Source organism: Sapajus apella, unplaced genomic scaffold (genome assembly GCF_009761245.1).
Source record: "Sapajus apella isolate SASKATOON/1434 unplaced genomic scaffold, GSC_monkey_1.0 scaffold4, whole genome shotgun sequence".
In the NCBI taxonomy this organism is placed as follows: Eukaryota; Metazoa; Chordata; class Mammalia; order Primates; family Cebidae; genus Sapajus; species Sapajus apella.
In genome coordinates, this window is record NW_022436944.1 from 9,000,420 (window position 1) to 9,012,287 (window position 11,868).

Below are 11,868 nucleotides of genomic sequence, written 5' to 3' on the forward strand. Positions count from 1 at the left end.
TCTGTATTTCAACTTAAGCATTAATTAATTAATTAATTAATATTAAACATTCAGCTCCTCAGTCACACCACATTTCAAGAGCTCAACCATCACAGGTGGCTAGTGGATACTGTATTAGACAGCACGGAATAAAATATATGACAGCAAAGTACAGCTAAGACGGTGGTTCCCAAGACCCAGCTTCAACAGGCAGCTTTAGAATGCCCCAGGCTCTAGTGCCAGATATTTAATTTCAATAGGTTTGAGAACTTCTAGTGCAAAGAAACCTCATCTCTACTCTCATTTTCTCTCACACTTTTTAATCCTTGGACACCATAAGCATTCTTTCAACTGTTCACATCTGGCGATTTTCTCTGTCTATGTAGATAGCCATTTTAGCACGTTATCAATGAAACTGCATCATACTAGGAGCTAGCATGTGTGTGTGTGTGTGTCTGTGTGTGTGTGTGCGCGCGTGCGTGTGTGTGTATGTAGTACAGCCATAAAGTGAAAAGTGAAAGACTACTTTTATACAGTTTTGTTTTTATTTTTACAAATGTGAAAGACTGCTTTCATAGTTTATATATATATATATACACACACACACACATATATATATGTATTTTTTTTTTGTTTGCTGAGCTAGCCCAAAATCAAGCTTTAAGAAAGTAACCGTAAGGTTATAGAGGAAAGCAAGAATGTCTCTTATTTCACTAACCACTTGCAACTGTACTGCTTAAAACCTTAATTGGAGCAAACCACCTTTCCAAATATGCAAGGCTGGCACTTGGGATGGTCCAGCCAAAACAGAATCACATCACTTGACATCTTTATTTAAAACAAATTCATTTCAAATCCCTATACCTGCCAGGCAGATTTTGTACAGTCAGTGAACCTATTTCTCAATCCATATCACAGACAAAAGAGCTTCTCACCAAAGTCTTCAATAGGCAGAAAACTGTTGAGAAGAGCTGACTATCCAAATATAAAATCAGTAGAAGCAACATGAATGTTAATGATTAATGTTCAACAACACACTGGTCTGACATTAGCCTAGGGTCTGAACCAGGCTTTAAAGAAAACACTAATCCCAGGGCATGAATGTGTGAAAATACCCTTGATTCCATGTCTCTCTTTCTTAACTCGAGCTACAGATATTGCAGGAGGCCTTAAAAGTATTTCTATTTACATTAATTGCAATTCTTTACACCTGGCTATATCATCAACAGTTTAAAGAGGACTGTTTTACAATAATTCACTCTCTTTCCCCCTTTCTCCTTTCTCTCTCTCTGGCTACCACTGAACAAATCAAGAAAAGCATGAAGAATATAAACGTCATCCATAATCCCACCACTTAGAGAGAGATGATTGCTAACATTTTAGTGTATTTCCTCCTAGTTTTTATCATATGTGTGCATTATTCCTTTTTATAAAGTCGATATAATGTTGTTTATTATATTTTGAGAATTTCCCTTGTATCACTTCATATTCTTTAAAAACCCAATTTTAAAACATTTTAAAATTTTTTCCTCCAGAGCAGCCAGAAAGGGATAAGACACAATCTTTAATGGTTGCATATCATTCCATCCTATGGAGTTATCCTCTATGGTTAGCCATTTGGGTTGTGTCAAATTAAAAATAACTTGGAAGTTAGCCTCTTTTTTCTGTTTGTTTTGAAATCAAGTCTTGCTCTGTTGCCCAGGTGGGAGTGCAGTGGTGTTATCTTGGCTCACTGAAACCTCTGCCTCCTGGGTTCAAGCAATTCTCCTGCCTCAGCCTCCTGAGTAGCTGGGACTACAGGCATGCGCCACCACGCCCAGATAATTTGTGTATTTTTAGCAGAGAGGGGGTTTCACTATATTGGTCAGGATGGTCTTGATCTCTTGACCCTGTAATCCATCCGCCTCAGACTCCCAAAGTGCTGGGATTACAGGCGCGAGCCACCACACTTGGCCTGAAGTTAGCCTCTTTACATAAATCCCTGCCTACATGTCTGATTATTTCCTCAGGATAAGTTCCTGGAAGTGGAATTACCAGATCAGCTGAGTGTGAACATTTGTTGAGGCTCTTGACACATTTTGTCACATTGCTCTAAAAAAAATCTGTTCCAATCCACATGCCCGCCAGCGATGTAAGAGGGTGCAGCTTTCACTACATCCTGGCTAACACGGAACATTTTCACTTAAAAAAAGTTTTTTAAAAAAATTGATAGGCAAAAGGTAATGTTTTTAAATTTTAATTTCTTTGATTACTAGTGAGAGTAAATATTTAAATGTTTTTAGTGACTGTACTTTCTTTTCTCCGAATTACTTATCCCTAGCCTTGCTTATTTTTCTACAAATGTCTGAGAATTTTAAACATTTTATAGTGAGTATTTGTTCTTTTGAGTTTCAACTGTTAATGTTATGTAGTGTTGTCAATAGCTTGCTTCCTCTGTCATGCTGTCAGTGGCTTTTGTGTTTGGAAAGCCCTTCCCAGTCCAGAGGTAAAGGATCTCACTTGATGCTGGAAGATTCAAAGAGAAAACAGGTAAATTACTTAGCAGCTGTACCTTGCCCATGGTAATGTAAATCTGTGATAGATGGTAGCATTATGATTCATACTCCAACAATTTCTGCTTTGATGGGGAAACTGAGGGAGATGAAAAGTTACCATCCTGTTAGGCAGGAGCAGTAGGATTCAAGTCCATGCTTTCTAATCCCAGATCTTTCTGCTTTTTTACATCACTCTTTCTCATTAAAGAGTAAGGTGTTCACACTAATAATAACGGTGGATACCATGTAGGGGATAAAATGTGATATAAAGAGTTATAGGTCTACTTCTTCCTGAGATAGATGTGATGTTTTCTCAGAAAAAGAGAAAACACCTGCAAAGCATACATACCACAAGCTAATCATAACCACAAATATCCACAATACAAATAAGGACCACTCTCCCTATCACCACTGCTCAATCTTTAACAATTAGAACCTAATTTTTTTTTCAGTTGCCCACATGTGTAAAATACGTGTGTGTGTGGTTTCAAAGGCTGTTTGTTCTCCGAGGAATTACACCTGCAAGGCAAATATGTTTTCCACCGGCCCCCTCAATCCAGCCAAGCCCAAGACGCTCCAGGGTGAGAAACAGCAAAGTGTATAGGAAAAGGAAAAGGCTGACTCAAAACACCACTGCCTGGCTGCGCTTATGACAAGCAGAGTCATGTCCACTCCTAAAACAGCCTTGGGAAATACCCTCATAAAACAAAAGTAAAACATTTAAAATTGGTATTGCTAGTAAAAGCAAAGGGCAATTGAGGAATAGGGCTCATCACTAATGGGCAGAAAAGGTATTTAAGCCCCAGATGAGAGCAAAAATGTGCTTAGAAACTCACCGTTATTCAGCCCCAGGAAATTTTTGTCCTTATCTGTCACTAAATTCCCTAATGCCACCCACTGTGCCTGAGCAGATAAGCTCACAATGACTTTCAATGACACCATGCAAACCGCCATGATCTTAGAACACAGACCACTGAGCACTTGTAGACTCTGAACAACGCTCAGCCTTGCATGATACGCTGAGTTCTACTGCAGTTCCCCAAACTGGACAAGAACAAAGCGGCATTCAGTAATGAAATGAAAAGCAAAATGTTCAGCATGGGTAAGTGTCACCTATCTTCAAATCACATAGGTCCCCAGGACCTTTCCACACTTTTGTTTGGGATATGGCATGGCCTCATCCTTAATACACCAAGGTCATTCCTGCATCCCCTCCTTAGGTTCTGCCTTCCTGTCTCTGGCCCAGCCCACTTTACTAGCAGCATTATGGCGTCTCAGAGGCAGGGGTCACCTGGCTTTCAGTATGCTAATCTGCACGTAAATTTACAAGTGGAAGATTGGGTGTTTTCTGCATTTTCAAAATGTATTTAATTGACAAACTGTACTTTTTGTGGGGAAACCTGGGGGACCCTCTAGGGTTATCAGGAACACACTTCAGGAAATAACATCTTAAACCTGAACCTAAAGCCATCTGGTGCTTAGGATACAACAAACAGCTGCTTCCTCCTGAGTCCTGCACAGATGATGAAACCCACGCAGCCGGAAAGGGCCTGTCAGACCAAGAGGAAGGGACTCCTCAAGCTCCCCTGAGAACGAACAGATTTAAGGAAACCTGGCCTAGAGAATCAGGGGACCAGGCAGATGAGAGGCTCAGAGGTGGCAATAAAAGCAGATGTAAGATTTGGAGCAGGAACAGTTGTAGGCCTGGACAAGATTCAGTTGTGGGAAGGAGGAGTGGGAAAAAAAAAAAGTGTTTCCCCCAATTTCCTGTCTTTCTGCCCTTCCCTGGATTGAGCTTCCCCTTCTCCCAGATTCATTTGTTTCTCACTTTTCACTTTTTGCCATGGAACTGAAATAGACTTTTAAAAATTATTGGATGGACTTGCTTTATGATGTTCTCTGTCTCAGTACTAATTCATTACTAACCTCTACAGATACCACATTCAGCATCTTCTTTTTCACATTACCTGGTGGAATACTTCTCAGGCTTCAGGGTACTTATGAGTCACCTGAGGATCTTGCTAAGATGCACGTTTCTAAATCAGAGGCAGGGCCTGAGTCTCTGCATTTCTAGTAAGCCCCAGGAGTTGCAAGAGGTTAGAGGTTTTGCAGGAGATCTTCTCTAAGCGTAAGAAGCCTCGCAGGCCTTGATGCTCTTTCTCTGTCTTCTACACTGGTGTTACCTACAGGCCTCAGGAAATGCTTGTTAAAGCAATGAAGTAAATAATTGCCACCAATGGTAAAAAGGAAAACAATATGCCACTGACGAAAACCTTCCTAAGGATTATGGGCTGCATCATCCCAGAAGCTGATGACTACACTGGTCCCCCATGGCCCAGAAAGAAACTCAGGATGCCAGGGGTTGCTGGGACACTGGTCTCCCAAGTGGAGACATGCACAGGGAGGAAGATGCATGTGTGCATGTGCAGACACACACACACACACACACACACACACACACACACACACCCCTCTGTGTCACATATTTCTTTAAGCCAATAGCTCTCAAACGTGATTGATTGTGCAAGAGGATTACCTGGAGGGCTTGTAAACACACAGTCTATTTTTCTGTTTCAAGAAAGTCTGAGGTGGTGCTGAGAATGTGCATTTCTAACAAGTTCCCAGATGCTGCTGATGCTGCTGGCATAGGCACGTTGAGAACCACAGCTTTAAACAACTGAGCAGATCAAGTAGCTAGATGAAACACAGAGTTGGTTCTTCTGTAACTGAGCACACATCTGTTCCATGTGGCATGGCCAGACTCTGGAGCCAGGTGGATTTCATTTGTAGCAGCCTGGCCTCTGCCAAGGCCTTACCAGGATGCTTGTTTTGAAGCAATTAATGATCCCCTTGCTTCAGTGCAATCTATTGCCTAGTGATATCTGGCATCATCACCATTAGCAGCATCCGCCAGGGAATGTAACTGGGATTCTGAAGCTCTCTGTAGAAAAGTACTCTTCCTTTAGGAAAGTGGTAGTCACTCATGTCTTTCCCCAGCTTGTAAGACAGCTTTATTCTAACATTTATAGGCAGCATTACAGTGTGAGGAGTCTGAAGCTCTTACACATTAGGAACCAGAAGTATAGAACCAGAAGTATAGAACTTATTAATTGTATTAATTTTCTTTGAAACGAAAAGGCCAAAAGAAAACCCAAACATACTGACAGTACTTTCTAATTATTTTCTCACTGAGACAAACCATGAATTTTTCACTAGACCAAAATATAAAAACAGCATTCCATAAGAAAATAAATTGTACGCTGTTGAATGTCTAGTGCATAAATTCTTGCACCAGCCAGGTTATTTTAAATTCTTGAATCTTATTTTATCCCCTGGGAAGTGCTTTTTAATTGGTAGTGGAAATATAAGTTAAAAAAAATATCTTTCAATTGCATCACTGAATGGATAGTAAGTTAGGACACTTTCTTTTCATTTTATATTCCTGACATTTTCCATTTCAGTCACTTACACTAAACATCCAGAAAAGTCAAGATGAGCTGCCAAATACAGGTTTCCCGAAATGCTGTTGAAATTACTTATCTTTGCATCCTCATATCAACCTGCCTAAACATGTTTCCCTAAATAAGTGTCAGCCTGGGCTGCTGGGCAATGTTGAGGCCTTTGGGTGTAAATTGCTCAGGACCTGCACCCATGAGAGAGCTAGCCTCGAATATCTAAAGCCCAGGATGGGCACCCGAGGAGAAGGACTCTGGGGCCCCACATCTTCTGACACTTATTTTACTTGAGTATTGGCTGACATCAAAAGAACTGGGATGCCAGTCAAGAGAATGCAGATATTTATGTACAATTAGTATAACTGTGAGGACGGTTTTGCCTAGTGTCAACTGCATTCCTTCTCATGCTACAGGGAAGAGACATCGCAGAGTCCTTAATGCTTGAATATTCTGAATGTGAAGGTAAGCAAAGGTATTTAACAAATACCTAGGGTTAAAGTTCAGTTGCTACTTCAAATGGGAACCTTGCTGAAAGTGAAGGAGTTCAAGGTGCAATCCACAAAGATGACTACTGTAGAGGAGGTGTTTCAACATTAACTCCTTAAGGGATATGGTGGAAAACTAAATGACTATCCTCCCCTGTGAGCAGCATATCCAAAACACAACTGCCAGGAATGTACCTGAGCTCCTTCTCTTTCTCAAATGGTTGTCTACCAGAGACTACTTTTTAGCACAAGACAATGTTATCTGGCAGCTCTATTTTTAACAGGTGCCATTTTAGGAGCCTGGAAACCCATCACAGTCATTCAGTATCACTGTCAGGAACCCAACAGTCCCAAACACCTACTGCAGGGTTATGAAACAGCCAAGCCTTAATCAGCAGCCAGGGAGCTGGTGTCCTCAACCTCCCGTGTCAGAATGGACTGAGGATCTGGGGAAGGTAGACACAGACTCATGGCCAGAAAGAAGTTGGGGAGGAGTATTTGGAGTCAAGAAGACCCTGGTTAACTTGTTGACTCTGACACTGCTATGAGTTACTGAGACTCTTTGAGTCCCAGTGTCTTTGGAAAAAAAGGAATAACATGTATTTTTAGGTTGTTTTAATAATTAAATGAAACACTATATAGAAAGTGCTTGGCACAGTGCCTGGCACAGTCAAAAAATTTATTAAGTGGTAACTGTTGTCGGCCGGGTGTGGTGGCTCACCTGGGATTATGCCTGTAATCCCAGCACTTTGGAAGGCCAAGGTGGGTGGATCACCTGAGGTCAGGAGTTTGAGACCAGCCTGACCAACATAGAGAAACCCTGTCTGTAATAAAAAATACAAAAATTAGCTGGGCGTGGTGGTGCACGTCTGTAATCCCAGCTGCTCGGGAGGCTGAGGCAGGAGAATTGTTTGAGCCTGGGAGGTGGAGGTTGCGGTGAGCTGAGATCTCGCCATTGCACTCCAGCCTGGGTGACAAGAGTGGAACTCCATCTCAAAAAAAAAAAAAAGTGGTAGCTGTTATTAATGTTAAAGGGAAGAGGTGGGTAAGGTAGTGAGAAAAATGGAGAAAGGGAGAAAAAAAGAGCCAGAAATGTCTGAAACAGGTCCATTTATAAATATATAAAGTAAATTAGTGGTTGTCAGAGGCTAAGAGAAGGAAGGCTTTGGGAGCGACTCCTGATGGGTACAGGGTTTCTTTTTGGGGTGACGAAAAATTTTGGAATTAGATGATGGTGTGCATAACCTTATGAATATACTAAAAACCATCAGAGTGTATACTTTAAAATGGTGGCTTTTATGTATGTGAATTATATGTCAGTTTTTTAAAAAGCCATACACATAATGAAATGAGAAGAGCTAGAAGCCTAAGAAAACTAGTGAGAAGGAGGGAAAGAGATAGCTGAGGTGGGTGGATCACAAGGTCGGAAGATGGAGACCAGTCTGGCCAACATGGTGAAACCCCATCTCTACTAAAAATACAAAAATTAGCTGGGTGTGGCATGTGCCTGTAGTCCCAGCTACTCGGAAGGCTAAGGCACGAGAATCCTTAAAACAGGAGGTGGAGGTTGCAGTGAGCCAAGATTGCACCACTGCACTCCAGGAGACTCCGTCTCAAAATAAAAATAAAAAGAAAAAGAAGGAGGAGGAAAAGAAACAAAGTAGGGAGTGCTGCAGAAGATGACCATGACATGGAAAGGGGCGTGGGTGTGCATATGCGTGTGCATGTTTGTGTGCATGTGTGTGTGTGAACCAGAATACATTTAACACACTTGCTTTTAACTGGAAATTCTAGTTACCTGAAACAACCCATTCCGTGACCACGCTGGCTAACCGAGCTGTGCCAGTGGGGTGATATGACAAGAAACCTGAACCAGGAGCCAGGAAGCTTTATATTTATAACATCTAAGACCGGCCAGGCTAACTCCTTCCTTTTAAGAAAAGGAGACCCTGGTACAGAAAGTGGAAGAGATTTTCCTCAGGTGGCTGAGGTGTGGCTAGGTCCCAGGCTTCGGTAACTTAACATGGTTCTTCAAGGGTATTCAGCCCTCACAGGCAGGAAGATGTGAGGGTTAATGGAGGTCGACGGCTGCTTTTCCTCAGTAATTGTGTGGGGAGGGCAGAGCGCTTGTCTGGAATGGCAGCTGGCATTCTGTGTTCCTGTTTATTGCAGTTTATCTCAAGCAGTCATTTCCATTCACCTTTTAAAAAAAACATGAGGCGCAGCTGTGGCTTCACTTTAAATATTGTTCCTTCTAGGCTTTTAATTTTTTCACAGGGTCCTCCCTAATCTTTCACCATAATTGGATGCACAACACTAGAGACGGCACCCCTGAGGAACAAAGCGAGCCCAGCGGCTGGCCTAGCCCTGGGCCCACTCACCGCCCTGCTGTCAGTTCCATGATTCTGTGCACAGCAGCCTAGGAAGAGAAGGCAAAGCCAGCTTCCCTGCGTTTTCTCTGCTCTGGGACAAAGTTGGAGCCAGCTTTCTGCCATATTCTATATTAAATTTTCCCGATTTCCTTTTCTTTCTCTCCATTAGTGTCATTTAGATCTTTCCCTGCCCCAAGAATGTACACATGAACAACTCCGTGCTTAAGGTACACGTTCCTGGGGCAGGGGAAGCTCTAAATGGCTGCACACTTTAGAAGCCCACACCGGCCACCTGGATACTCCAGGCAGCATCAGTTCCGTTTAGTTTTTGTTCCTTTATGTACCTCCCCCATTGGGACTGTAAGCTCCTGGAGGGAAAGCTCAGTCCCCCTTTGGGGATCCTAGCACCATGCATAGTGCCAGGAACATGAGCGGGCTCTTGGTAAGTGATGGTGAAATGAATCAGGACACTGACTCAGATGCTGTGGATCATGTTGGCCCTGAAGACAACCAGCTCTGTGGTTCTTTATCAGGGGATCAGAAGTTGCTCAAAGCAGGGCAGGGAAATAATGGGCTGAAGTATACACCTCGGATTCTGCTAAGGTCTGCACTTTTCTTCTTAAAAACTAAGATTTGTTTTCTGTTGAGTGCAGTTTTACTGTTACTATTGAATAAACCAGAGGCCCTTAATGAAACATCTTTCTTACCATCAGAACCTTCCCCACGGAAAAGGAACAGATGCATAATCTTTTTCTTCCTTTGCCTCGGTGGAATCTAATTTTAGTCATCAGAAAGTGACCTTTCCCCCGAAGGCTGTTTGTCTGGCTTTAAAACAACCCTGAAAATAATCCCTATACACATGTGGTATTTATTAGTGCAATTGGTTCAGGGAATTCTATGGTACCTAAGCAGAGGTATACCAATTTTTTTTATTGTTTTTGACAATTGACCTCAAGATGGGGTGCAAGTATCACAGGAGATTTAAAAAGTTACAACTTTTACTTATATTTATATTTTAAACATTTTATTCTTTAAAATATCTATTTGAGCATATGTTTTATTGTATATAAAACATGTATACTGTGTAAACAAATGTATATTGTGTATCAATATAAATATGGTGGGTGCTATTTCTGAATAAAATGTATGTATATTACAGGCATGGACTCAAAATCATCTTACTGATGAATGCAAAGTAAAAAAAGCCTGCAGAGCCCCAATTTATGACATCTAATTTAATTTTCTACTTAGCGGACAAACAGCAAAAATAGAGAAAAAATTAGAAAAGGAAGATTCTAATTAGGGAAAGTCATTTTTATACTAGGTAACTATTTCCTTATTCCTCATATTTTTTAAAAAAGCATATGTTATCTTGTTTCACCAGAAGCTCATAGTAAAATTACAAAGAGTGGGTTTAAAAAAGAAGGAAAATTATAATGAAGTCTTCATAATAAGCATGATACACATAAAAATTGAAAGCACTTTGCCTGAGAAAGGTATTTAAAAGGCTGGAATGACAAGAGAATGACTCTCATCTTTAAGGTCCAGAACACAATGAACTGATCTCTGAGCACGCCACACATCTAGAAGTTTCATCTCACAGTTTTTTGTACTAACCTATCAGATACTGAAATCATATGCAGCATTCTACCGCCTTGGTTAGATAATGGGTTACACAGTGCAATTCTGTTTTGTTGTTGTCGATGTTTTAAAGCTCCTTGAGCCTTACATGTCTGTAGCTTTAGTCAGCTCTGTCTCAGGTTGCTGGCCTATCATTGCTTACTTATTCCAGGCATCTGGGTTCTCTCTCTGTTTTTAAGTAGGAAAAAACTACAGTGATCATGACTTCATTGTTAATACATTAATAATGGTATGTCTTTCATTTTTCCTAAGTGCAAACTGACCTGTACTTTTCCATCTGAGAAATGGTTTGACAAAGGAAACCATGACCAGTTCTTTGACACTGAAAAGCAGAAGTATGAGATGGCTACATTTGCTCTGCAGAGTTGAATAAGCAATCTGACTCTTATGGCAGAGTGTCCCAAGCATCTTTTGCACACTGCTTCTGGCAGAAGCAGATAGCTGAGAAGTGTTAGGGTTATAGGACTCAGCGAACTATCACCTTGGGTGCTCATTCTTGTCTTGGGGATCACAAGGGTTAAAAAATACAGAGGGCAACATGGCAGGTCATTGAAACCTCTTTTACACATTTAAGTTTCAGCTTGTAGAAAAAGAACATAAGCTGTTGTGGACTGCGCTAAGAAGTACAGTATATACTTAAAACAACCCCCACACTCATACACACATATATATGTATATAAGATATAACCTATCATATTTTACATTACTATGCATAAGGATCTATCATGACAGGAGCTTCTTTCTATATCTCTCTCCAGGGAAAAAACGTAGTGATGTATTTGATCAAATTAAAAATTAAGTAACAGGTTTTACTGTTCTAGCAGGCTATAACTGATATTTGCCTCTGAGGTAAAGAATCTCATGATGGAAGGGCTCATTTCCAGGCTCATGATAGAAGGGCTTTTATTTTTCATATTATGCCGTGTTGTGAACTACACTTGACTTACGGCAAATAATGAAGAGGGAAGGACATGGCGTGTGTTTTAGGCTTCTGTGGACAGATAAGCATATACTTGTAGTTTAATTTCATGACCTCACCCGTATAACTAAAGCTATTTTTACTTGGGCCTGTTATTACCAGAACATTACCAAATAAAACATTCTCAAAATATATTTACTGACTTTCAAAAAAAGGCAGGCAAAAGATGAACAGATGCTGTATCAACTTTTAAAAACTCCAAACATGGTAACTAAAACTTTATATTTTTCATTGTCAAAAATGACAAAGAAAAAATTGGAAAAAATAGGTTAAACATTCTAGTAATTATTTTTTGTTAGTGAACTGTCAACATATGTCAATAATTTTTTTAAAATTCCTTCATATAAAAAGCCTGCCTAGCAATTAAATGCGTAATAGAATTTTTTCAACTTCAGAATAACAACATGTGTGTTTTAGTTATTG

The 11,868-nt window shown here is 40.6% G+C and overlaps 1 protein-coding gene across 13 annotated transcripts in view; it reads right to left on the reverse strand.

Annotated features, from left to right (window-relative positions):
* Nucleotides 1–11,868, reverse strand: part of LOC116539304 (schwannomin-interacting protein 1) — a 785,902-nt gene that overhangs the window by 32,341 nt on the left and 741,693 nt on the right. The gene's annotated exons all lie outside the window — the stretch shown is intronic.